Source organism: Anarhichas minor, unplaced genomic scaffold (genome assembly GCF_050575085.1).
Source record: "Anarhichas minor isolate MPS153535 unplaced genomic scaffold, ASM5057508v1 ptg000085l, whole genome shotgun sequence".
Classification (NCBI taxonomy): domain Eukaryota; kingdom Metazoa; phylum Chordata; class Actinopteri; order Perciformes; family Anarhichadidae; genus Anarhichas; species Anarhichas minor.
In genome coordinates this window covers 206043-231692 of record NW_027466531.1, presented here as the reverse complement: position 1 = coordinate 231692, position 25650 = coordinate 206043, and the positions used below count along the sequence as shown (strand labels likewise).

Genomic DNA, 25650 nt, shown 5'->3' with positions numbered 1-25650 from the left:
TAGTCAGAACACTTTGATTGTGTGGAGGAAAAGCTAACCCTGGGGCAGTTGTACTTACCCAGTTTCTAACAATTCTACTACGTAGAGTGTTATTGTGTGGAGTAAGCAGGAACAAAGACTACTGTTTCCGCCCAGTTTCGAACGGGGGACTTTTCGCATGTAAAGCGAACGTGATAACCACTACACTACGGAAACTGCTGAAGATGACTTTTACGCACGTGCCCAGGCTCAATGCACCATTCACACTTGACTGCAAACATTTCAGATGCCAGACGACATGATTTCCGAATGGATTCAGTCACAGCTGCTGTGTCATTGAGTGACAGTAAATGTCTAGTACACTTAAAGCCTCCCCTGTATAGCTCTAAGAATTCCCTTTAAAGGCCGGAACAGCGCCACTTTTTTTTCATTAGCCCAAAAATGCTACTAGCGCAGTCCTCGTTAATTTAGTGGATAGTATCTCCGCTTGTCACGCGGAAGACCAGGGTTCGATTCCCTGACGGGGAGTTTTCTACCAGTTGCTAGTAAGACAACAGCCATTTAACACAGAGACGATACATATCAAGCATGTTCCTGCTGTCAGAGACCGCTTCACATTAACGATATGATTGCCTACCTCGGCATGCATGAAAGGTTGCGCATCAGAATGGAAAATTCTGCTTCTTTTCATCCAGTTTGCTGGGAACGCTAGTCAGAACACTTTGATTGTGTGGAGGAAAAGCTAACCCTGGGGCAGTTGTACTTACCCAGTTTCTGACAATTCTACTACGTAGAGTGTTATTGTGTGGAGTAAGCAGGAACAAAGACTACTGTTTCCGCCCAGTTTCGAACGGGGGACTTTTCGCGTGTAAAGCCAACGTGATAACCACTACACTACGGAAACTGCTGAAGATGACTTTTACGCACGTGCCCAGGCTCAATGCACCATTCACACTTGAGTGCAAACATTTCAGATGCCAGACGACATGATTTCCGAATGGATTCAGTCACAGCTGCTGTGTCATTGAGTGACAGTAAATGTCTAGTACACTTAAAGCCTCCCCTGTATAGCTCTAAGAATTCCCTTTAAAGGCCGGAACAGCGCCACTTTTTTTTCATTAGCCCAAAAATGCTACTAGCGCAGTCCTCGTTAGTTTAGTGGATAGTATCTCCGCTTGTCACGCGGAAGACCAGGGTTCGATTCCCTGACGGGGAGTTTTCTACCAGTTGCTAGTAAGACAACGGACATTTAACACAGAGACGATACATATCAAGCATGTTCCTGCTGTCAGAGACCGCTTCACATTAACGATATGATTGCCTACCTCGGCATGCATGAAAGGTTGCGCATCAGAATGGAAAATTCTGCTTCTTTTCATCCAGTTTGCTGGGAACGCTAGTCAGAACACTTTGATTGTGTGGAGGAAAAGCTAACCCTGGGGCAGTTGTACTTACCCAGTTTCTGACAATTCCACTACGTAGAGTGTTATTGTGTGGATTAAGCAGGAACAAAGACTACTGTTTCCGCCCAGTTTCAAACGGGGAACTTTTCGCATGTAAAGCGAACGTGATAACCACTACACTACGGAAACTGCTGAAGATGACTTTTACGCACGTGCCCAGGCTCAATGCACCATTCACACTTGACTGCAAACATTTCAGATGCCAGACGACATGATTTCCGAATGGATTCAGTCACAGCTGCTGTGTCATTGAGTGACAGTAAATGTCTAGTACACTTAAAGCCTCCCCTGTATAGCTCTAAGAATTCCCTTTAAAGGCCGGAACAGCGCCACTTTTTTTTCATTAGCCCAAAAATGCTACTAGCGCAGTCCTCGTTAATTTAGTGGATAGTATCTCCGCTTGTCACGCGGAAGACCAGGGTTCGATTCCCTGACGGGGAGTTTTCTACCAGTTGCTAGTAAGACAACAGCCATTTAACACAGAGACGATACATATCAAGCATGTTCCTGCTGTCAGAGACCGCTTCACATTAACGATATGATTGCATACCTCGGCATGCATGAAAGGTTGCGCATCAGAATGGAAAATTCTGCTTCTTTTCATCCAGTTTGCTGGGAACGCTAGTCAGAACACTTTGATTGTGTGGAGGAAAAGCTAACCCTGGGGCAGTTGTACTTACCCAGTTTCTGACAATTCTACTACGTAGAGTGTTATTGTGTGGAGTAAGCAGGAACAAAGACTACTGTTTCCACCCAGTTTCGAACGGGGGACTTTTCGCGTGTAAAGCGAACGTGATAACCACTACACTACGGAAACTGCTGAAGATGTTTTTTACGCACGTGCCCAGGCTCAATGCACCATTCACACTTGACTGCAAACATTTCAGATGCCAGACGACATGATTTCCGAATGGATTCAGTCACAGCTGCTGTGTCATTGAGTGACAGTAAATGTCTAGTACACTTAAAGCCTCCCCTGTATAGCTCTAAGAATTCCCTTTAAAGGCCGGAACAGCGCCACTTTTTTTTCATTAGCCCAAAAATGCTACTAGCGCAGTCCTCGTTAGTATAGTGGATAGTATCTCCGCTTATCACGCGGAAGACCAGGGTTCGATTCCCTGACGGGGAGTTTTCTACCAGTTGCTAGTAAGACAACAGCCATTTAACACAGAGACGATACATATCAAGCATGTTCCTGCTGTCAGAGACCGCTTCACATTAACGATATGATTGCCTACCTCGGCATGCATGAAAGGTTGCGCATCAGAATGGAAAATTCTGCTTCTTTTCATCCAGTTTGCTGGGAACGCTAGTCAGAACACTTTGATTATGTGGAGGAAAAGCTAACCCTGGGGCAGTTGTACTTACCCAGTTTCTGACAATTCCACTACGTAGAGTGTTATTGTGTGGATTAAGCAGGAACAAAGAATACTGTTTCCGCCCAGTTTCGAACGGGGGACTTTTCGCGTGTAAAGCCAACGTGATAACCACTACACTACGGAAACTGCTAAAGATGACTTTTACGCACGTGCCCAGGCTCAATGCACCATTCACACTTGAGTGCAAACATTTCAGATGCCAGACGACATGATTTCCGAATGGATTCAGTCACAGCTGCTGTGTCATTGAGTGACAGTAAATGTCTAGTACACTTAAAGCCTCCCCTGTATAGCTCTAAGAATTCCCTTTAAAGGCCGGAACAGCGCCACTTTTTTTTCATTAGCCCAAAAATGCTACTAGCGCAGTCCTCGTTAGTATAGTGGATAGTATCTCCGCTTGTCACGCGGAAGACCAGGGTTCGATTCCCTGACGGGGAGTTTTCTACCAGTTGCTAGTAAGACAACAGCCATTTAACACAGAGACGATACATATCAAGCATGTTCCTGCTGTCAGAGACCACTTCACATTAACGATATGATTGCCTACCTAAGAGAGAGGGGAGGGGCTCTGAAGGCTGTATACAGCCGGCCCCCGTGTGGCCTGTGCGCCGTCACGCTTTCTTTGATTCCCTTTACATCCGATTGTTTTCTGCCCATACATGTAGCTGTATTATATCTGCCGTGCACCAGTGCACCACCAGTCTTCATTATATTAATTTCCGTCCACACAGGTAACCGTTTTACATGCGCTGCGCGCCCCATGCAATGCCGTGCGCCGTGCATACTGTGCACAATTCAGTCTGGAGTTTATTTTGGTCTGCCCACACAGGTAAGTGTCGGGATGCAAACAGGGAGAGTGCAGAGCCTGAGACACCCATCCCCTCGAGGTTGGAGAGGAGGATCTGGTGGTTCACTGTGTCAAACGCCGCAGACAGGTCCAGGAGAATCAGGACAGAGGAGAGAGGGACGCTGTCACCGCAAGGAGGGCTGTCTCTGTCGAGTGACCCACCTTGAACCCGGACTGGTGGGGGTCCAAGAGGCTGTTCTGGTGGAGATAGGAAGACAGTTGGTTAAAGACAGCACGTTCCTGTGGTTTGGATAGAAAGGGTAGAAGAGAAACCGGTCTGACGTTCTTGACATGTGATGCTTCAGAGCTGTAGTGCTTTCAAAAAATACAAAAGTAAACTCACCGCAGACACAGGAGGTCAGGATGAAGAGCAGCAGGATCCTGCAGATCATCTTCTCCCTGTGAGAGGAGACAGAGGGGAAGAGTCACAAACACATCACCTGAAAACTCAGTTGTTAGATGAACATTTACGGTGAAATAAAAACTCACTTTATATCGGTATGCAAATCTATTGACTGTGCATGTGTGCCAGACCAGTCTTCTTCCTTTCATATCCGATCTGCTCCGGCCACACTTGTAGCTGACACATTGACATGTGATGCTTCAGAGCTGTAGTGCTTTCAAAAAATACAAAAGTAGGGTTAGGGTTAGGGGTTAGGGGTTAGGGTTAGGGTTAGGTAATAGCAAGGATACCAGACTTTTGGCGTGATGATCGTATATAGCTGTTGGCTACGTGGTGCTAGCCTCCTGAAACTTGGTGTGTGCATTCATAGCACACCAGAGCACCTTTGTATTAAGTCTGGCATCTGTAGCTGCTTCCTGTGGTATGGCTGCCATAGAGCCCCATTGGATTATTTTGATGATGATCGTATATAGCTGTTGGCTACTTGGTGCTAGCCTCCTGAAACTTGTTGTGTGTGTTGGTATTAAGCCAGAGCACGTGTGTGTCAAGTTTGTGTGGCTCTAGCTTGTTCCTTTAGTATAGCTGTCATATACTCCCATTGCTTTGGGCTGGGGGCCTTAGAGGTCCTGGAGCCTGGCTCTTCTGGGATAAATTTTGATAGGAAGGTCCTAGAGCCTTGTAAGTGGGCTCTACCCCCACTAAGTGATTGATTGCGGTTCGATGGTTACCAAGTTTGAGGTTCTAGGCCCTTGGGAAGGGGTAATACATCCCCTTCAACATATATGGTGAAGAGGCTTAGATGGTGTACAGCTCTTGGCTTTTTTCCCCCCTTTCCCCCCCCCCACCCTTTTTTTCTCCCTTCGTCTTAACGGCTGATGGGGGAAGAGGTCATTGGGCAAAGTCTTACACCTTTTTATGGCACTTATCCTTCTAACCCAGTGTTTCCTTACCTTGCCTCACTTTTGGATGGTTTTACTTTTTAAAGCACTTATTTATTTATTTTTTAAAGTTTTAGATGTGGGGTGTGTGTGTATACCTATACTGTATGTTTATTTATCCTCATTTTATATTTGTTATATATTCTAGTTATTTATATCTTTTTATGTTTATTTATATATTTGCTAAGGAAACACTGTGTGCGGGTTTGCTTTTATACCTTTATCCCCTTGTTTGGCCGTTTTGTGAATTTTACAGGAATCCACACCAGGGGACGGACCTTGGAGACCCTGGGGTTTCTTTAAATGGTCGACTCCCGTTGCCTGTCTTGCCTCTGCTCTGATGTCTTTTTAAACCTTTTACCCATTTTTAACTGATTTTTTTAGAAGGTTGTTTGCTATGGGGGATTTTTTAGCATATCTATGCTGCTTTAAAAGAACACCTGAGATCTTTTTAGATAAATATTCCCCTTGTGCCCGTGCCCCCCGTGACCTCCACCAGGTGGTCACGTCCTTACCCAAACCTAACCCTAACCCGAAGAGCGAGAAGAGAGAGCGTGAACAGGAAGAACGAGAAGAGAGCGTGAACAGGAAGAGCGAGCGTGAAGAGAGCGTGAACAGGAAGAGCGTGAAGAGAGCGTGAACAGGAAGAGCGAGAAGAGAGCGTGAACAGGAAGAGCGAGAAGAGAGCGTGAACAGGAAGAGCGAGCGTGAAGAGAGCGTGAACAGGAAGAGCGTGAAGAGAGCGTGAACAGGAAGAGCGAGAAGAGAGCGTGAACAGGAAGAGCGAGAAGAGAGCGTGAACAGGAAGAGCGAGAAGAGAGCATGAACAGGAAGAGCGAGAAGAGAGCGTGAACAGGAAGAGCGAGAAGAGAGCGTGAACAGGAAGAGCGAGCGTGAAGAGAGCGTGAACAGGAAGAGCGTGAAGAGAGCGTGAACAGGAAGAGCGAGAAGAGAGCGTGAACAGGAAGAGCGAGAAGAGAGCGTGAACAGGAAGAGCGAGAAGAGAGCGTGAACAGGAAGAGCGAGAAGAGGAAGATCCAACCGCAATCATCCACTTAGTGGGGGTAGAGCCCACTTGCAAGGCTCTAGGACCATCATACCTCTCTGATCAGTGCTGATTGGGAGACACCTGTGTGAGCAGTGGGATTCAGAGCAAGCACGCTTTTTCTTCCTCCTCCTTTTTCTCTCTGCTTTTGTCTTTCTTATGCGCTAGAAGATAGCCTTTTTTCTGAGTTTGGGTTAGTGTGTAGTACCCCCGTCAGTGTTTCACTGATTGGGGGGAAGTTTTTTTTTCTCGCTTTTGAGAACTATCCCCCGTGATTTTGTGCTGAGAGGGGCGCTTTCTTTTTTTTCAACATGACGGCCTTACACATGAACCAGACCCGGACCGGATTAACTACGACGAGCACGGACACCCCTGGTATGAGTGACAAAGACGGCATGACCCTGCCTGGAGCAACGACAACCCAAATGAACACCCCCATACAGAAGACGAAAGATGGCGTGACAAGGACTGGAATAACGACGAGTATGGAGATGCCCACACGGGCGACAGAGAGGAGTGAGGCCCCGGCTGAAGCAGAGGTGAATAACCTGGTGGAGGCTGTGAGGAAGGAGCAGGAGAACGCAGCACAAAGGGCTGTGGAGAAGGTGAAAAGTACACATGACCTGAAGAGGCTGACGGTGAACGTAGAGCTGGAGGGCGGAGAGAATATAACGGCAATGGGGCTAATCACCCAGATCCAGAGGCAGTGTGGGGTTCTACTTGCATGCAGAGCGATCACACCCAGAAAATACGAGATAACTATGGCTGATCTGGCAGCAAAGAACAAATTAATGGAGGGCTGCAGGGTGGGGGACACGCGGGTGCACGCATCTGAACTTGTAAATAATGAACTTGTAGTTTCTTTCCTGAATCTACCGTTTTATATTTCTGATGAAAGCATCCTGGCTAAACTGGCCAGCTGGGGTGTAATGGCGGTTTCTGCCATCAGGAGGAGGATGTGGCCCGGCTCACGAGTGACAGATGGAACAAGGTATCTGAGAGTACGTTTCACGGAGCGCGTGCAGTCCCTGCCATACTCCACAAAGTTCGAGACGGCAGTAGGGTCGGAGTACTTTAGGGTACTCCACGACGGGCAGGCGAAAATATGCAGGGGCTGCATGCAGCCGGGCCACATCCTCAGGGAGTGCTCAGAGTTTCTGTGCCACAAGTGTGGCGAGCAGGGCCATATCGCCAGAGAGTGCGCCATGAAGCAGGGACAGAGATGTAGACAATGCAATAAAATGCCTGAGGCATGTGTGTGTGTGGGAGAGCTGGTGGTGGAAGAGGAGAAGGGGACGGAGGAGGAGGAGCTGATTGAACCACACAGCTCTGATGATTCCTCTGTCCGCAGGGGTGGGGACGAGGAGCCGTCCCAGATGGATGAGGAGGCGGGGGCCAGCTGCGGTGTCCAGCCTGAGCCCGAGGCAGGCCGGCCGACGGGGGATGAGCTGACGGGCCCTGGTGCTGGGCTGGCACCGGGGCAGGTGGGCGGAGCAGCGAAGGAGCCAGTGACGGCGGTGAGATCGGGTACGGACCTGGTGGCGATTGCTGAGGACGCGGAGAGGTCGGTGGCGAAGGCGACGGCGGAGCTGGTGGATCGAGAGGGTGTCGGGGCGAGAGCGACGGACGAGGAGGCAGCAGGAGCAGTGATGGAGCCAGAGGCCACAACTGTGCTGACAGCGGTGTCAGTGACGCTGACGCCAGCAACGGCGCTGACGGGGGAGAGGGGCAGGCTGCAGTCCGCGTCGTGGCTGGGGAACTGGGCCCCGGCCGGGAAGACAGGGAGCCAGGGACTAGGAGCCATGGCAAGAGGAAAGCGTGTCTCGAGGGTGCCGGGCTCGGCGGCCACGGCACAAGAGAGGATCGCTGTCGCAGTGGTGCATGGAGCAACAGATACGGCGGTGGAGGCAGAGACAGTAGAGCCGGAGAAGGAGCCAGCACAGACAATTCAGGCTGGGCCGCAGGCACTGGGGAGGGGGGAAGACCAGTTCGAGATCGGGTCCTCCCTGGACATGGAGGAGATGAGAGAGAGCGGGTCTGGGCTGCAGACATCAGAGCAGACAGAGATGTCTGGTGAATCGGACATGGACTTCTCTGAAGCCAAAGAGATGAGAAAGAGACAGGGGTTATGGGCAACAAAAGGGAAACCAAAGAAAAAGGTGAGCAGGAAAAAAAAATAAAAGTGTTAATGTATCTACCTAACATAATGATCTGCCTTGCTTGTGGTTCAGTGAATTTAGTGTCCCTAAATACAAATGGCTGCAGAAGTACGAAAATAATTCAGAACAGTCTCACAGGAATTGTGCGACTAAAAGAGACGATTTATCTTTTTTCTTTTCTTTTCATTTATACTATTAATGGTGTCTGTTGCTTCTTTTAATGCAAATAGTCTTAGGACTAGTTATAGGCGAAACCAAGCCTTGATGTTGTGTGAGGCTGACATTATATGTTTGCAAGAGACACACTGGGATGAAAAATGTGTGAAGGAGTTAGAGAGAGAGTGGATGGGAGATGTGTATGTAAACAATGGGGACATTTATTCTAGGGGAGTGGCTATTTTAGTTAAAAGGGGAGAGGTTGAGAATGTGAGGAAATGTGAGGATGATGGTGATGGGAGAGTGATAGGGATTACTTTTGAACACCTGGGTAAGAAATTGAAAATGTTGAATGTGTATGCACCAAATGAGGAAAAGGAGAGAAGGGAGTTTTTTGAGAGGATGGCGGGAATGTGCGGGAAAGAATGTGTAATTGTGGGTGACTTTAATGTGTGGTGTGGAAGGCTGGATGCATCTGCAAGTGTGTGTTTCAAAAGCGACTCCTCAAGAAGAGTATTGAAGGAGGTAATGAGAGCGAATGGACTGGTAGATGTGTGGAGGGAAAAGAACCCAAGAGGGCGCGTATTTACAAGGAGACAGATGGTGAAAGGGGAATTAAAACAGAGTAGGATTGATTTAGTTTTGAGTACAGAGAGTCTAGCAAGTAAAATGGGGGGAATTGATTACAAGGTAACTACTCTTAGTGACCACGTGGTGCTAAAATTTAGATTAGGGCATGGGTGTGAGAGGAGGGGGGGAGGTGTGTGGTGCCTGAATGGGATGTTGCTCAAAGAAGAAAGGTACAAGGAAAAGGTGAGATAATGTATAATGGGGAGAAAGAATGAGAGTATGTATGAGGAGGATATGGGGAGGTGGTGGGAGGAGATGAAGGAGGAGCTAAAGAATTTGAGCATGAGCTACAGCAGGGATAGGAATAGAAGGGAAAGAGGGAGGGAAAGGAGACTAAAGGAAGAGTTAGTTAGAGAAGCAGAGAGGGTGGACCAGGGGGTAGGGCACGCATTAGAACGGTATAATAAAATTAAAAATGAGCTGGAGGAGGTAGAACAGAAGAGATGCATGGGGGCAATAGTTAGAAGTAGGGCTAGATATGTGGTTGAGGGAGAGAAATGTACAGCATTCTTTTTAGGTTTAGAGAGGGCGAAACAGAAAAATAATTATTTGGAGCAGGTGGAAGGGAAAAATGGAGAAAAGATAACGGATTTTGTAGGGATAGTTGGAAGAGTAGAAGAATTTTATAGTGAACTATTTAGGAAAGAAGAGGTTGATGAAGAGTGCATGAAACATGTGCTGGAGAAAATGGAGACTAAGATGAGCGAAGATGCGAAGGAGATGTGCGAAGGAGAGATAAGGATAGGTGAAATAGAGGCAGCCATATTAGGGTTAGGCAGGAATAAGAGTCCAGGGCTAGATGGGTTAGTGGGAGAGTTTTACATAGAGTTTAAAGAGGAACTAGCGCCACTGTTGGACAGATTGTTTAAATGGATAGAAGAGAAGGACGAGATGCCGGTTAGTATGGCGACAGGGTTAGTTAGTATTATATATAAGAAAGGGAGTAGGGATAGACTTGAAAACTATAGGCCGCTTAGCTGTTTAAACACTGACTATAAAATACTAGCAAGAGTGCTAGCAAATAGGATTAAGAGGGTGATAGGGACAATAGTGGGAAGCACGCAGGCTTACAGTATACCAGGGAGGGATATAGCAGACACAATCAGCAGCATTAGGGACACAATAGAACACATGAAGGGAGGGGAGAGGGGGATAGTGATGAGTTTAGATTTGAACAAAGCATTTGATAGGGTAGATCATGGATACCTGTATGGAGTATTAGGAAAAGTAGGGTTTGGGCAGCAGTTAGTAGGATGGATCAAAAGATTGTATGATAAAGCTGTTAGTTGCGTCAAAATTAATGGGATAGTCACAGATAATTTCAGATTAGAGAGGTCGGTTAGACAAGGGTGTCCACTGTCGGCCCTGCTGTACTCACTGTCGGCAGAGCCACTAGCTGCACTGCTGAAGCAAAATAAAAAGGTCAGAGGCATAGACTTACCAGGAGGGCAAGTGAGTCTATTATACCAGTATGCGGACGACACAACAGTAACAGTACAAGACAGTGAAAGTGTCCTTGAGGTTTTACAAAGTGTAGGCGTTTATGGTAGAGCATCAGGAGCAAAGCTAAACATAGAAAAGTCAGAAATTATGTATGTTGGAGTCAATGGAGAAAGGAGGAAAGATATAGGATTGAAAGAGAGGAAGGACTATTTTAGGGTGTTAGGGGTGAATTTAGGGGTTGAAGGCAGAGAAGGGAGAGACATGCAGTATGAAGGGATAATGAATAGCATAAAGAAGACATTAAGGTTTTGGAGACTTAGGAAGTTGAAGTTGAAGGGGAAAGTGGTGGTAGTGAATGGCCTGATAATGAGCAAACTTGTGTATGCAATGACTGTGTTGGATGTGCCTGAGCGAGTGCTAAAGGAGACAGAGAAAATGGTGAGTGAGTTTCTCTGGGGTGGGAGAGGTGTCAGAATAGCCAGGGAAGTGATGGAAAACGAATACAAGGATGGTGGGTTGAAGCTGATTAATTTAGAAAAGAAAAAGAATACACTTCGGTTGAAAATGATGACAAGATATGTAAAGGACAAGAAAGATCATGTATGGAAGCTGTTTCTGAAAGAAGCAATTAATAAATGTGGGGGTTGTGGAGAAAGTGGAATATTTATGGAACTGAAGAAAGGTATGTTGAGTGAGGTGTCTGAGTTCTATAAAGAGATGCTGGGAGCATGGGGAGAGTTTGTAAAACATGTGCAGTTTCAATGCAAAAATGTAAAACAGGTGTGGGAGCAACCATTGTTTCTAAATCCCAAAATCACATTTGAGGGGAGCACAATTTATAACTTGGAGATGTGGAGAGCAGGTTTTAGGAAGGTGAGGGATTTAGTGTACGAGTATGTACCAGGGTTCATGAGGGCTCAGGTAGTGGTAGATGAGGTGAGAGAAAGGGGTGATGAAATGTGGTTAGGCACAGTGGTGGATGTGGTGGAGAAGATAAAGAAGGGGATGCCGAGAGAATGGGTGAGAATGATTGAGAGTGAGGCGGTGGGGAGTGGAGGAGAAGGGGTGGAAATGTATGTGGGGGAAGGAGAAAGGATAGTAAGCCTGGCGAATGTGAAAACGAGAGTAATGTACAGATGTTTAAGAATGAAAGAGATAAGAAGACCGGCTGCAAAGAAGGTATGGGAAAAAGTAATGACCGATATGGATGTAAAAAGGATGTGGCTGAACCTGAGAGTGAAATGGAATAGTGTTGAATGTGAGCATTTTGATTTCCTACTGCGTCACAATAGGGTGTTTAACAATCTAATAATAAGTCAATTTAATCTGGATGTGAGGAAGCAGTGTGATGTCTGTCAGGTGGAAGTGGAGACATGTCTGCATGAGTTTGTGGAATGTGGGGAGTTGGCTGTGTACTTTGGGAAAGTGAAAGAGTTGATAAGCAGATGTTGGAAAGGGGAATTTGTGGAGAAAATAGGGTGGAAGGAGCTGTGGTTGTTTGGTGCGGTTGCTAAAAGGAAAGGAAGTAATGTCAACTTGTTGAACTACACGCTAAGCCATGCAAGGTTTGCAGTCAAGCTAAGGAGGAATGTAGCGCATTACGAGAAAAGGAGAGTAGAAGTATGGAGTGTGTTTAAAAATATTATGAAAAGAGATGTAAACATATTACATAGCTATGTCAAGGAGGAAGAGTTTCAGGAGGGGTTTATTGAGGGTAGCACCTTTGTTGCGATTGGGGAGAGTGGAGAGGTTGTGTTAGATTTTGGTTAGAATCTGTGTTATGGCTAATTATCATTGGGGATTATTTTTGTTGGTTACATTATGTCTGAGTATGAGTAAAAAATTGGTATGTGTCTCTTTGAGTTATGGGGAGGTTTATTTTCGTTGTTTTTTGACTTATGGGTTGGGATGAGTGTTAAGTGTTTGAATTTATAGTTAGTATTAGCGTGGAGGGGTTATTTTTTGTTATTATGTTTGTACAAGTGTCATGTGTTCTTGTATTGAAGAGTAAGTCGTAAAATGTTGATTGTAAAAAATTTTGTATTTTTGATAATAAATAAATAAAAAAAAAAATAAATAAAAAAATCTGTTCGTGCCCGATCTCGTCTGATCTCGGAAGCTAAGCAGAGTCGGGCCTGGTTAGTACTTGGATGGGAGACCGCCTGGGAATACCAGGTGCTGTAACTTTCTTCACTTTTCTCTCCAAAAGGCAGAGGACACTGCTGCTTTTCACTTGAGAAATATGAGAAAAAGGCAAGATTAAAGAAGAGATGCATTCAAAGATGCATTCAAAGATGTGGGTAACGGTAAAAAGGGAAACAGAATCAATCAATATATCAATATTTTCTTATTATTGGAATGTTAATTAATGAACTGGTTTAGGTTCGTTAACGTTTTAAAATTGACCTACTGTTGTAGGTTTTAAAGAACTATGTGTTGGAGAAAAACTTGCTTACGGCCATACCTCTCTGTTCGTGCCCGATCTCGTCCGATCTCGGAAGCTAAGCAGAGTCGGGCCTGGTTAGTACTTGGATGGGAGACAGCCTGGGAATACCAGGTGCTGTAAGTTTTTTCACTTCTCTCTCCAAAAGGCAGAGGACACTGCTGCTTTTTCACTTGAGAAATATGTGAGAAAAAGGCAAGATTGAAGAAGAGATGCATACAAAGATGTGGGTAACGGTAAAAAGGGAAACAGAATCAATCAATATATCAATATTTTCTTATTATTGGAATGTTAATTAATGAACTGGTTTAGGTTCGTTAACGCTTTAAAATTGACCTACTGTTGTAGGTTTTAAAGAACTATGTGTTGGAGCCAAACTTGCTTACGGCCATACCTCTCTGTTCGTGCCCGATCTCGTCCGATCTCGGAAGCTAAGCAGAGTCGGGCCTGGTTAGTACTTGGATGGGAGACCGCCTGGGAATACCAGGTGCTGTAACTTTCTTCACTTTTCTCTCCAAAAGGCAGAGGACACTGCTGCTTTTCACTTGAGAAATATGTGAGAAAAAGGCAAGATTGAAGAAGAGATGCATACAAAGATGTGGGTAACGGTAAAAAGGGAAACAGAATCAATCAATATATCAATATTTTCTTATTATTGGAATGTTAATTAATGAACTGGTTTAGGTTCGTTAACGCTTTAAAATTGACCTACTGTTGTAGGTTTTAAAGAACTATGTGTTGGAGCCAAACTTGCTTACGGCCATACCTCTCTGTTCGTGCCCGATCTCGTCCGATCTCGGAAGCTAAGCAGAGTCGGGCCTGGTTAGTACTTGGATGGGAGACAGCCTGGGAATACCAGGTGCTGTAAGTTTTTTCACTTCTCTCTCCAAAAGGCAGAGGACACTGCTGCTTTTTCACTTGAGAAATATGTGAGAAAAAGGCAAGATTGAAGAAGAGATGCATACAAAGATGTGGGTAACGGTAAAAAGGGAAACAGAATCAATCAATATATCAATATTTTCTTATTATTGGAATGTTAATTAATGAACTGGTTTAGGTTCGTTAACGCTTTAAAATTGACCTACTGTTGTAGGTTTTAAAGAACTATGTGTTGGAGCCAAACTTGCTTACGGCCATACCTCTCTGATCAGTGCTGATTTGAGACACCTGTGTGAGCTGAGCTGGTGGATCCTGAGAACAGGCACGCTTTTTCCTTCCTCTCCTTTCTTCTCTCTTCTTTGATTTACACATGCAAGCTTTTTTCTAAAAGTTTATTAGTTGGTTTAGTGTACAGTACCCCCGTCAGTTTTTACTGATTGGGGGGAAGTCTTTTGTTTCTCGCTTTTTTGCGACACATCCCCCGCAGTTCTTTTTTCCGAGAGGGGCGCTTTCTTTTTTTTCTCTCAAAATGACGGACTTACAAGTGAACCAGACCTGGACCGATCTGACGACAACCCCTACGGAAAACCCCACCATCCAGACGGAGGTAGAAGCCAGAGAGAAGGAGCTAACTGCAGAAACCCGAGAGTGGACTGCTTTGCAGAACCTCACGGTAAATGTGGAGACGGAGGGCGGCGCATCGATGAGCGCAATGGAACTGATAAGTTATGTGCAGAAACTGTGCGGTGCGCTACTGGCGTGCCGGGTCATCAACCCGAAAAGATTCGAAGTAACAATGAGCCACATAAAAGGTAAAGAACGCCTGATGGAGGGTTTCAAAGTGGGGGACACGAGGGTACACGCGAAAGAGATATCAAATGATGAGCTGGTCGTCTCCTTTTTGCACTTACCTTATTATGTGAGTGACAGGAGCATCCTGGCAAAACTGCTGAGCTGGGGGGTAAAAGCTGTATCCCCGGTGAAGCGAAGAATGTGGCCTGGGTCCAAAGTAACTGACGGCACCCGCTTTGTGAGGGTGAAGTTTAACGACAAGGTCCAGTCCCTCCCGTATTCGACGAAGTTCTCGACGGCGCTGGGTTTTGAGTATTTTCGCGTATTGCATGATAAACAAACGAAGATCTGCAGGATTTGCATGCAGCCTGGACACATACAGAGAGAGTGCCCGCAGTTTTCCTGCCACACCTGCGGGGTTCAGGGGCACTATGCCAGAGAGTGCACAAACAATAAAAAAACTAAAAAATGCACGGATTGCAAGCTGGCACTGTATATTTGCAAGTGCCAGGAGGTGGAGGAGGAGGAGGAGGAGGAGGAGGTGGAGGTGGAAGAGGAAGACATGCAGAGCACTAACGAAACCTCGTACGATGAGTCCGGGGCAGAGGTGGAGTTGTGCAGTGATGACCAGGAGGAAGAAGCAGGAAACGATGAGGCGATACCGGCAACCGGTCAAGAGGGGCTGACCGGAGACAGTGAGGTGGTGCCAGTGGCGGCGGAAGCAGCAGCTGTGGTGCCTGATGCGGCAGCACGAGAGGTGGCGGTGCCAGACACGGCAGCAGCAGCAGCGGCGGAGCCAGGGACGGCAGCGCGAGCGGCAGTGGCATCAGAGGCTACAGCGGTGACAGCAGCGGCGGGGCCAGTGACCACACCCAGCCAGCCTGGCATAGGCGGTGACGTAATACGAGCCAGCGCGGGTCTGCAGGAGCAGAGCCCGGCCAAGCCGAGCAAGGTCCGGGTGTCGAGACTGGCCACGGGGAGAGGGAGAAGCGTGGTGACGAAGGGCCTGGAGGCTGAGGAGCAGCCAAGAGTCTTGCTGCAGTCGGAGATAGGGTCCTCCCTGGACTTTGCTGATGTCTCCAACTTGTCAGTTGACTGTTCCCCCCTGATGCTGCCGGACGCATCTGACACAGAAATGGACGCAGAACAAGTGCAAACGGTGAGGAAAAGGAATTCTGATTTATTAAAGAAAGGAGGTAATAGGAAGAAAGTGCAAAAAAAATAATGGGAATATCTGTATTTGGGTTTTTGCATCTTTCCTTACTGTTTGCCCTCATGGCTCTAGACTCTTTTTCTATAACTTCATTCAATACGAATGGATTCAAAAACATACTGAAGATCCAAGCAGTTTTAGAGAAATATAAGCATGCTGACTTTCTCTGCCTTCAGGAAACTGGGTGGGATCAGGATACTGTAAAGTGTGTACAAAAAATGTGGAGTGGAGAAGTTCAGGCTCAGGAGGGAGCTGGGAGAGCTAGGAGGGTAGCTCTTTTAATCAATAAGAATCACAGCAATAACAGCAAGGTAATTTATAAAGCCGATGATGGCAAATGCCTAATAATTGACTGTTTATTCAATAATGAAGTAATCAGACTTATAAACATCCACGCTCCAAACATAGAAGAAGATCGCAGGATCTTCTTCAAAAGCTTGGATAAATGGATTAACAATAAAACCATCCTACTGGGGGATTTTAACACCACTTTGAGCAATAGCGACAGCTCCCATGACAAATGCAAATGTGACACCAGTAGAACAGCTTTAAAAGATCTTATGACGAATAAAAACATGGTCGACGCATGGCGTGTGGTGAACCCTGGGTCGAGAGTCTATTCCAGAAGGCAGGTTGTGTTGGGTGTTTTAAAGCAGTCCCGTATAGACCTGGTCCTGGTGGCCTCTGGCCTAGTGAAAAAAGCCTCGGGTGTAAAGTACACCTTTAATACTTGGAGCGATCATGCATATGTTGACCTAAAGCTAGGTGATAATACCGGAAAAAGGGGAAAAAGCACTTGGTGCTTTAACAATAGCTTGTTAGAGGACAAAGAATATAAAGAAAAGATAACCAAATTTCTGACCCAATGTGCCTATGACGTTCCTTTTGTGGAAAATAAAATCACATTTTGGGATGAAATTAAATTAAGAATAAAAAAAGTCACTATAAAGTATAGTAGGGACAAAAATTGGGTCAAGAAGAGAGAGGAGAGTATATTAAATGAACTACTAAATATAGAAATAGATAGAATGGAGCTAAACAACAGCCATAATAGCGAGAAGTACGAGCTTTATAGAGCTAAACTAGCAGGAATTGAGGCCCACCGTTGCAAGGGTGCTGCGGTCAGAAATAGGTCTCTTTTCCTGTTAGAGGGGGAAAAAAGCACGGCTTTCTTTTTAGGACTGGAGAGAGCAACTCAGGAAAAGCAATTCATTGCAGAACTAAAAGATGACAATAATAAAACTTTTACGGAAAACAGTGACTTATTGAGGCTAGCTCATAGTTACTATAGCTGTCTGTACAAAGGGCAATGCCCAAAAGAACCTCACATACAGCAGCTAACAAATCAGGTTAAAATTCAGATCAGTGATAACGACAAAACATTTTGTGACTCACCTACCACAACCGGGGAGATAGAGGCAGCGATACAGGGGCTTAAAAAGAACAAAAGTCCTGGATCAGATGGCCTCACTGCGGATTTCTATTGCTGCTTTTCTGAGTTGCTCTCTCCAGTCCTGTTGAAAGTTCTGGAGGAAATGGAGGTACAAAATGATACCTCGAAGACAGTGACCGAAGGTATAATTACGTTGATTTATAAAAAAAAAGGTACAAAAGATGAACTTAAATTCTATAGACCAATTAGTCTCCTAAATACGGACTATAAAATATTTGCAAAAGTGCTCGCAAATAGACTGAGAGAGGTGATAACAACTGTTGTTTCAGAGACCCAGTCCTACAGTATCCCTGATAGAGACATTAGTGATAACATCATCGCAGTGAGAGATATCGTCGATAAAATGTCTGAAGAGGGGGGGTGCATATTGGGCATAGACCTCGAAAAAGCCTTTGATAGAGTAGAACAGGTTTTTATGTGGGAGGTACTGAAGAGCTATGGGTTTGGCGCGGGTTTTATTAACCGGGTTAAGCTCCTCTACAAAAGAGCGGAGAGCAGAATAAAAGTAAATGGATTCCTCACGGAGCCTGTGGTGCTAGGACGCTCCATCAGACAGGGGTGTCCCCTGTCGGCCTTACTCTACAGTCTGGTAGCAGAGCCCCTAGCTCTTAGCATCACGAGTGACAACAGCATTGAGGGTTTTAAAACTGAGGGTAACAAAATGGTTAAGGTCATACAATATGCGGACGATATTAATATATTTATTAAAAACACGTCCTACATTGAACAGGTAATGACCCATATCGCAAACTATGAAAGGGCGTCTGGGGCAAAAATAAACATAACAAAATCTGAGCTTATGATCTTTAACGGAGATAAGGTGGACGCCGCTAAATGGGGCTTTAAAATCACAGATGACGAAAGGAAAATACTTGGTATTTATATAGGTAAAGATAGCATTAAAGCTAGAGACCGGAACTGGCAAGAGCTTCTAATAAGAATACGTAATACCTGTAACCTGTGGAAGGCCCGAGGGCTGACCATAAGAGGGAAGGTAATCGTATCTAATGCTCTAATTCTGTCCAAAATGAATCACATTTTGGGGTCTTGCGAGCTGCCGAGTTGGGCTTTAAATTCTTTAAACAGCGTGATCTCTTCTTTCTTGTGGAAGGCGCAGGGCAATATGATCGCTCGTAAGACTTTAATCGCAAAAAAAAGGGAGGGGGGCTTAGACCTGATTGACATAAGTGCAAAAAGAGATGCACTTAGGGTTAAATTGATAGGCCGGTTTTTGGATTCGAAGAGGCAGCACCCATGGAAAGATACCTTGGCAGGTCTCCTGGCAAAGTATGGTGAGAGGAGCAGCTACAATTTGTACGCCTTCTCTCCCAGAAATGTCACAGGAGGCTTTCCGGGGTTCTACCGTGAAGTGCTGGAGGCTTGGGACAAATTTCTGCCCCACCTTAGACCTGACGTAGAATATAAAGAGCATGTGATTCGGTTGCCTTTCCTAAATTCGCCCTTCTTCTCCCACAAAGGCAGACCCCTAGCGTCTAAGGCCCTCCGTGAGGCGGGCCTGACAACGCTGGGGGGCGTCTGTGGGAGAGGGGGTGAATTTTTATTTTTTGATAAAAACAAAACACTTATGGGACTGAAGAGGGCGGGAGGGGCGTTCAAAACTAAACAAATAATGGACTTAGGGATGAGCATCACCCAAGGGGTGGAAAAAAGTTGGCGTACGCTGACTTCTCGTGGTATTCTGATGCAGGATGATGCTGTGAATTTCCTCCTGTGCCAAGGGGCGAAGTCCACTCCACTTCCTCAAATAAAGACTAAAGTTATTTATGATATTTTGATTCAAAAGCTGATTAAAAGACCCGCAGCAGAACTTAGATGGGCAGCCATATTCCCCACCAAAACTGTAACATCCATTTGGTGCAACCTGGCAATACCTTTTTTATCGCATACAGTATTTAACACGGACTTTAAACTGAGGCACAGGAGGTTCTACACTAGCATTGTCCTGCATCAGATACACAAGCTGAAATTTCAGCGGCTTTGCCCAGTCTGTGGACTGGAGGACGAGGATTTCGAGCACCTCATACTGAGATGTGGTGCTCTTAGTGGTTTTAAAACATATGTCTGTCAGTTTTTAAAAACTGGCTGTGGTGCTACTGCGGCGCAACTGACAGAGTGGGACTGGGTGTGGCTCTTCGGCCTCCCCAGGCAGGGCAGAGGGGGCATTACGATGCAGGTGAACACGCTCCTCGCTTTCGCCAGGCATGCAGCAGTCCTAAGGAGGAATTATGCGTTGTTTGAAAGTAAACAAGTGAATGTAAAAGAACTCTTCAAAAATCTTTTGAAGGCTCACTTGGGACTGCTGCACGCCTGTAGGGAGGAGGTGTTCACCGAGCTGTTCATTAGTAGAACAGCTTTGTGTAAGGTTGGGGAGGGTGGGGGTCTGGTTTTTAATTTCTGAGGGTTAGTATAGTGGGGTGTTTTTTGGGTTTTGTTGATTGGTTTGTGCGGGTTTAGGTGTGTTGTATGATTAAATAAACGTTTTGATTGTAAATATGTTTAAACTAATTTTGGGGTGTATTTTTGTTCATCTTTTGTCATTTGTTGTAAGTAAAAACAGCTTTCTGTCAGTTAATTTATGGGGCGGTTTCATTTTATTGATTGGGTTTGCGGGTTTGGGTAAATGTCAAGTATCTGAAATCTAATTTAGAACTTTGTTTTGAGGGTTTATTTCTACCTTATTTGTTAAATAGCCAATGGCTGTTTTGAAAAAAAAAAAAGAAAAAAAAAAAAAAGAAAAAAAAAAAAGGAGTTTGTGTTTGAATGTGTGCAAAAATTTAACATGTTGTATTTTTGATAATAAAAACAAGAGAAAAAAAAATTCGTGCCCGATCTCGTCCGATCTCGGAAGCTAAGCAGAGTCGGGCCTGGTTAGTACTTGGATGGGAGACCGCCTGGGAATACCAGGTGCTGTAACTTTCTTCACTTTTCTCTCCAAAAGGCAGAGGACACTGCTGCTTTTCACTTGAGAAATATGAGAAAAAGGCAAGATTAAAGAAGAGATGCATTCAAAGATGCATTCAAAGATGTGGGTAACGGTAAAAAGGGAAACAGAATCAATCAATATATCAATATTTTCTTATTATTGGAATGTTAATTAATGAACTGGTTTAGGTTCGTTAACGTTTTAAAATTGACCTACTGTTGTAGGTTTTAAAGAACTATGTGTTGGAGCCAAACTTGCTTACGGCCATACCTCTCTGTTCGTGCCCGATCTCGTCCGATCTCGGAAGCTAAGCAGAGTCGGGCCTGATTAGTACTTGGATGGGAGACCGCCTGGGAATACCAGGTGCTGTAACTTTCTTCACTTTTCTCTCCAAAAGGCAGAGGACACTGCTGCTTTTCACTTGAGGAATATGAGAAAAAGGCAAGATTAAAGAAGAGATGCATTCAAAGATGCATTCAAAGATGTGGGTAACGGTAAAAAGGGAAACAGAATCAATCAATATATCAATATTTTCTTATTATTGGAATGTTAATTAATGAACTGGTTTAGGTTCGTTAACGCTTTAAAATTGACCTACTGTTGTAGGTTTTAAAGAACTATGTGTTGGAGCCAAACTTGCTTACGGCCATACCTCTCTGTTCGTGCCCGATCTCGTCCGATCTCGGAAGCTAAGCAGAGTCGGGCCTGGTTAGTACTTGGATGGGAGACCGCCTGGGAATACCAGGTGCTGTAACTTTCTTCACTTTTCTCTCCAAAAGGCAGAGGACACTGCTGCTTTTCACTTGAGAAATATGAGAAAAAGGCAAGATTAAAGAAGAGATGCATTCAAAGATGCATTCAAAGATGTGGGTAACGGTAAAAAGGGAAACAGAATCAATCAATATATCAATATTTTCTTATTATTGGAATGTTAATTAATGAACTGGTTTAGGTTCGTTAACGTTTTAAAATTGACCTACTGTTGTAGGTTTTAAAGAACTATGTGTTGGAGACAAACTTGCTTACGGCCATACCTCTCTGTTCGTGCCCGATCTCGTCCGATCTCGGAAGCTAAGCAGAGTCGGGCCTGGTTAGTACTTGGATGGGAGACAGCCTGGGAATACCAGGTGCTGTAAGTTTTTTCACTTCTCTCTCCAAAAGGCAGAGGACACTGCTGCTTTTTCACTTGAGAAATATGTGAGAAAAAGGCAAGATTGAAGAAGAGATGCATACAAAGATGTGGGTAACGGTAAAAAGGGAAACAGAATCAATCAATATATCAATATTTTCTTATTATTGGAATGTTAATTAATGAACTGGTTTAGGTTCGTTAACGTTTTAAAATTGACCTACTGTTGTAGGTTTTAAAGAACTATGTGTTGGAGCCAAACTTGCTTACGGCCATACCTCTCTGTTCGTGCCCGATCTCGTCCGATCTCGGAAGCTAAGCAGAGTCGGGCCTGATTAGTACTTGGATGGGAGACCGCCTGGGAATACCAGGTGCTGTAACTTTCTTCACTTTTCTCTCCAAAAGGCAGAGGACACTGCTGCTTTTCACTTGAGGAATATGAGAAAAAGGCAAGATTAAAGAAGAGATGCATTCAAAGATGCATTCAAAGATGTGGGTAACGGTAAAAAGGGAAACAGAATCAATCAATATATCAATATTTTCTTATTATTGGAATGTTAATTAATGAACTGGTTTAGGTTCGTTAACGCTTTAAAATTGACCTACTGTTGTAGGTTTTAAAGAACTATGTGTTGGAGCCAAACTTGCTTACGGCCATACCTCTCTGTTCGTGCCCGATCTCGTCCGATCTCGGAAGCTAAGCAGAGTCGGGCCTGGTTAGTACTTGGATGGGAGACCGCCTGGGAATACCAGGTGCTGTAACTTTCTTCACTTTTCTCTCCAAAAGGCAGAGGACACTGCTGCTTTTCACTTGAGAAATATGAGAAAAAGGCAAGATTAAAGAAGAGATGCATTCAAAGATGCATTCAAAGATGTGGGTAACGGTAAAAAGGGAAACAGAATCAATCAATATATCAATATTTTCTTATTATTGGAATGTTAATTAATGAACTGGTTTAGGTTCGTTAACGCTTTAAAATTGACCTACTGTTGTAGGTTTTAAAGAACTATGTGTTGGAGCCAAACTTGCTTACGGCCATACCTCTCTGTTCGTGCCCGATCTCGTCCGATCTCGGAAGCTAAGCAGAGTCGGGCCTGGTTAGTACTTGGATGGGAGACCGCCTGGGAATACCAGGTGCTGTAACTTTCTTCACTTTTCTCTCCAAAAGGCAGAGGACACTGCTGCTTTTCACTTGAGAAATATGAGAAAAAGGCAAGATTAAAGAAGAGATGCATTCAAAGATGCATTCAAAGATGTGGGTAACGGTAAAAAGGGAAACAGAATCAATCAATATATCAATATTTTCTTATTATTGGAATGTTAATTAATGAACTGGTTTAGGTTCGTTAACGTTTTAAAATTGACCTACTGTTGTAGGTTTTAAAGAACTATGTGTTGGAGACAAACTTGCTTACGGCCATACCTCTCTGTTCGTGCCCGATCTCGTCCGATCTCGGAAGCTAAGCAGAGTCGGGCCTGGTTAGTACTTGGATGGGAGACAGCCTGGGAATACCAGGTGCTGTAAGTTTTTTCACTTCTCTCTCCAAAAGGCAGAGGACACTGCTGCTTTTTCACTTGAGAAATATGTGAGAAAAAGGCAAGATTGAAGAAGAGATGCATACAAAGATGTGGGTAACGGTAAAAAGGGAAACAGAATCAATCAATATATCAATATTTTCTTATTATTGGAATGTTAATTAATGAACTGGTTTAGGTTCGTTAACGTTTTAAAATTGACCTACTGTTGTAGGTTTTAAAGAACTATGTGTTGGAGCCAAACTTGCTTACGGCCATACCTCTCTGTTCGTGCCCGATCTCGTCCGATCTCGGAAGCTAAGCAGAGTCGGGCCTGGTTAGTACTTGGATGGGAGACCGCCTGGGAATACCAGGTGCTGTAACTTTCTTCACTTTTCTCTCCAAAAGGCAGAGGACACTGCTGCTTTTCACTTGAGGAATATGAGAAAAAGGCAAGATTAAAGAAGAGATGCATTCAAAGATGCATTCAAAGATGTGGGTAACGGTAAAAAGGGAAACAGAATCAATCAATATATCAATATTTTCTTATTATTGGAATGTTAATTAATGAACTGGTTTAGGTTCGTTAACGCTTTAAAATTGACCTACTGTTGTAGGTTTTAAAGAACTATGTGTTGGAGACAAACTTGCTTACGGCCATACCTCTCTGTTCGTGCCCGATCTCGTCCGATCTCGGAAGCTAAGCAGAGTCGGGCCTGGTTAGTACTTGGATGGGAGACAGCCTGGGAATACCAGGTGCTGTAAGTTTTTTCACTTCTCTCTCCAAAAGGCAGAGGACACTGCTGCTTTTTCACTTGAGAAATATGTGAGAAAAAGGCAAGATTGAAGAAGAGATGCATACAAAGATGTGGGTAACGGTAAAAAGGGAAACAGAATCAATCAATATATCAATATTTTCTTATTATTGGAATGTTAATTAATGAACTGGTTTAGGTTCGTTAACGTTTTAAAATTGACCTACTGTTGTAGGTTTTAAAGAACTATGTGTTGGAGCCAAACTTGCTTACGGCCATACCTCTCTGTTCGTGCCCGATCTCGTCCGATCTCGGAAGCTAAGCAGAGTCGGGCCTGGTTAGTACTTGGATGGGAGACCGCCTGGGAATACCAGGTGCTGTAACTTTCTTCACTTTTCTCTCCAAAAGGCAGAGGACACTGCTGCTTTTCACTTGAGGAATATGAGAAAAAGGCAAGATTAAAGAAGAGATGCATTCAAAGATGCATTCAAAGATGTGGGTAACGGTAAAAAGGGAAACAGAATCAATCAATATATCAATATTTTCTTATTATTGGAATGTTAATTAATGAACTGGTTTAGGTTCGTTAACGCTTTAAAATTGACCTACTGTTGTAGGTTTTAAAGAACTATGTGTTGGAGCCAAACTTGCTTACGGCCATACCTCTCTGTTCGTGCCCGATCTCGTCCGATCTCGGAAGCTAAGCAGAGTCGGGCCTGGTTAGTACTTGGATGGGAGACCGCCTGGGAATACCAGGTGCTGTAACTTTCTTCACTTTTCTCTCCAAAAGGCAGAGGACACTGCTGCTTTTCACTTGAGAAATATGAGAAAAAGGCAAGATTAAAGAAGAGATGCATTCAAAGATGTGGGTAACGGTAAAAAGGGAAACAGAATCAATCAATATATCAATATTTTCTTATTATTGGAATGTTAATTAATGAACTGGTTTAGGTTCGTTAACGTTTTAAAATTGACCTACTGTTGTAGGTTTTAAAGAACTATGTGTTGGAGAAAAACTTGCTTACGGCCATACCTCTCTGTTCGTGCCCGATCTCGTCCGATCTCGGAAGCTAAGCAGAGTCGGGCCTGGTTAGTACTTGGATGGGAGACCGCCTGGGAATACCAGGTGCTGTAACTTTCTTCACTTTTCTCTCCAAAAGGCAGAGGACACTGCTGCTTTTCACTTGAGAAATATGAGAAAAAGGCAAGATTAAAGAAGAGATGCATTCAAAGATGCATTCAAAGATGTGGGTAACGGTAAAAAGGGAAACAGAATCAATCAATATATCAATATTTTCTTATTATTGGAATGTTAATTAATGAACTGGTTTAGGTTCGTTAACGTTTTAAAATTGACCTACTGTTGTAGGTTTTAAAGAACTATGTGTTGGAGCCAAACTTGCTTACGGCCATACCTCTCTGTTCGTGCCCGATCTCGTCCGATCTCGGAAGCTAAGCAGAGTCGGGCCTGGTTAGTACTTGGATGGGAGACCGCCTGGGAATACCAGGTGCTGTAACTTTCTTCACTTTTCTCTCCAAAAGGCAGAGGACACTGCTGCTTTTCACTTGAGAAATATGAGAAAAAGGCAAGATTAAAGAAGAGATGCATTCAAAGATGTGGGTAACGGTAAAAAGGGAAACAGAATCAATCAATATATCAATATTTTCTTATTATTGGAATGTTAATTAATGAACTGGTTTAGGTTCGTTAACGTTTTAAAATTGACCTACTGTTGTAGGTTTTAAAGAACTATGTGTTGGAGACAAACTTGCTTACGGCCATACCTCTCTGTTCGTGCCCGATCTCGTCCGATCTCGGAAGCTAAGCAGAGTCGGGCCTGGTTAGTACTTGGATGGGAGACAGCCTGGGAATACCAGGTGCTGTAAGTTTTTTCACTTCTCTCCAAAAGGCAGAGGACACTGCTGCTTTTCACTTGAGAAATATGAGAAAAAGGCAAGATTAAAGAAGAGATGCATTCAAAGATGTGGGTAACGGTAAAAAGGGAAACAGAATCAATCAATATATCAATATTTTCTTATTATTGGAATGTTAATTAATGAACTGGTTTAGGTTCGTTAACGTT

At 44.4% G+C, this 25650-nt stretch overlaps 20 non-coding genes across 20 annotated transcripts; 18 read left to right on the top strand and 2 right to left on the bottom strand.

The window, feature by feature from the left end:
- Positions 1–122: 122 nt before the first annotated feature.
- trnav-uac (transfer RNA valine (anticodon UAC)) lies at positions 123–195 on the bottom strand. The gene has a single exon. It is a non-coding gene; the product is annotated as a tRNA-Val (tRNA).
- A 1991-nt stretch (positions 196–2186) lies between these two features.
- trnav-uac (transfer RNA valine (anticodon UAC)) lies at positions 2187–2259 on the bottom strand. The gene has a single exon. It is a non-coding gene; the product is annotated as a tRNA-Val (tRNA).
- Positions 2260–2499: 240 nt separating this feature from the next.
- On the top strand, positions 2500–2571 carry trnad-auc (transfer RNA aspartic acid (anticodon AUC)). The gene has a single exon. It is a non-coding gene; the product is annotated as a tRNA-Asp (tRNA).
- Positions 2572–12892: 10321 nt separating this feature from the next.
- Positions 12893–13011, top strand: LOC142938389 (5S ribosomal RNA). Its single transcript, XR_012949581.1, has one exon. It is a non-coding gene; the product is annotated as a 5S ribosomal RNA (ribosomal RNA).
- A 254-nt stretch (positions 13012–13265) lies between these two features.
- On the top strand, positions 13266–13384 carry LOC142938448 (5S ribosomal RNA). Its single transcript, XR_012949636.1, has one exon. It is a non-coding gene; the product is annotated as a 5S ribosomal RNA (ribosomal RNA).
- A 253-nt stretch (positions 13385–13637) lies between these two features.
- On the top strand, positions 13638–13756 carry LOC142938388 (5S ribosomal RNA). Its single transcript, XR_012949580.1, has one exon. It is a non-coding gene; the product is annotated as a 5S ribosomal RNA (ribosomal RNA).
- Positions 13757–20422: 6666 nt separating this feature from the next.
- Positions 20423–20541, top strand: LOC142938453 (5S ribosomal RNA). The gene has a single exon (XR_012949641.1). It is a non-coding gene; the product is annotated as a 5S ribosomal RNA (ribosomal RNA).
- Positions 20542–20804: 263 nt separating this feature from the next.
- On the top strand, positions 20805–20923 carry LOC142938447 (5S ribosomal RNA). Its single transcript, XR_012949635.1, has one exon. It is a non-coding gene; the product is annotated as a 5S ribosomal RNA (ribosomal RNA).
- A 263-nt stretch (positions 20924–21186) lies between these two features.
- Positions 21187–21305, top strand: LOC142938386 (5S ribosomal RNA). Its single transcript, XR_012949578.1, has one exon. It is a non-coding gene; the product is annotated as a 5S ribosomal RNA (ribosomal RNA).
- Positions 21306–21559: 254 nt separating this feature from the next.
- LOC142938451 (5S ribosomal RNA) lies at positions 21560–21678 on the top strand. The gene has a single exon (XR_012949639.1). It is a non-coding gene; the product is annotated as a 5S ribosomal RNA (ribosomal RNA).
- A 263-nt stretch (positions 21679–21941) lies between these two features.
- LOC142938446 (5S ribosomal RNA) lies at positions 21942–22060 on the top strand. The gene has a single exon (XR_012949634.1). It is a non-coding gene; the product is annotated as a 5S ribosomal RNA (ribosomal RNA).
- A 263-nt stretch (positions 22061–22323) lies between these two features.
- LOC142938445 (5S ribosomal RNA) lies at positions 22324–22442 on the top strand. The gene has a single exon (XR_012949633.1). It is a non-coding gene; the product is annotated as a 5S ribosomal RNA (ribosomal RNA).
- Positions 22443–22705: 263 nt separating this feature from the next.
- On the top strand, positions 22706–22824 carry LOC142938384 (5S ribosomal RNA). The gene has a single exon (XR_012949577.1). It is a non-coding gene; the product is annotated as a 5S ribosomal RNA (ribosomal RNA).
- A 254-nt stretch (positions 22825–23078) lies between these two features.
- On the top strand, positions 23079–23197 carry LOC142938444 (5S ribosomal RNA). Its single transcript, XR_012949632.1, has one exon. It is a non-coding gene; the product is annotated as a 5S ribosomal RNA (ribosomal RNA).
- Positions 23198–23460: 263 nt separating this feature from the next.
- LOC142938383 (5S ribosomal RNA) lies at positions 23461–23579 on the top strand. The gene has a single exon (XR_012949576.1). It is a non-coding gene; the product is annotated as a 5S ribosomal RNA (ribosomal RNA).
- A 254-nt stretch (positions 23580–23833) lies between these two features.
- LOC142938442 (5S ribosomal RNA) lies at positions 23834–23952 on the top strand. Its single transcript, XR_012949631.1, has one exon. It is a non-coding gene; the product is annotated as a 5S ribosomal RNA (ribosomal RNA).
- Positions 23953–24215: 263 nt separating this feature from the next.
- LOC142938441 (5S ribosomal RNA) lies at positions 24216–24334 on the top strand. The gene has a single exon (XR_012949630.1). It is a non-coding gene; the product is annotated as a 5S ribosomal RNA (ribosomal RNA).
- A 251-nt stretch (positions 24335–24585) lies between these two features.
- Positions 24586–24704, top strand: LOC142938439 (5S ribosomal RNA). The gene has a single exon (XR_012949628.1). It is a non-coding gene; the product is annotated as a 5S ribosomal RNA (ribosomal RNA).
- Positions 24705–24967: 263 nt separating this feature from the next.
- Positions 24968–25086, top strand: LOC142938438 (5S ribosomal RNA). Its single transcript, XR_012949627.1, has one exon. It is a non-coding gene; the product is annotated as a 5S ribosomal RNA (ribosomal RNA).
- A 251-nt stretch (positions 25087–25337) lies between these two features.
- Positions 25338–25456, top strand: LOC142938382 (5S ribosomal RNA). Its single transcript, XR_012949575.1, has one exon. It is a non-coding gene; the product is annotated as a 5S ribosomal RNA (ribosomal RNA).
- Positions 25457–25650: the final 194 nt, after the last annotated feature.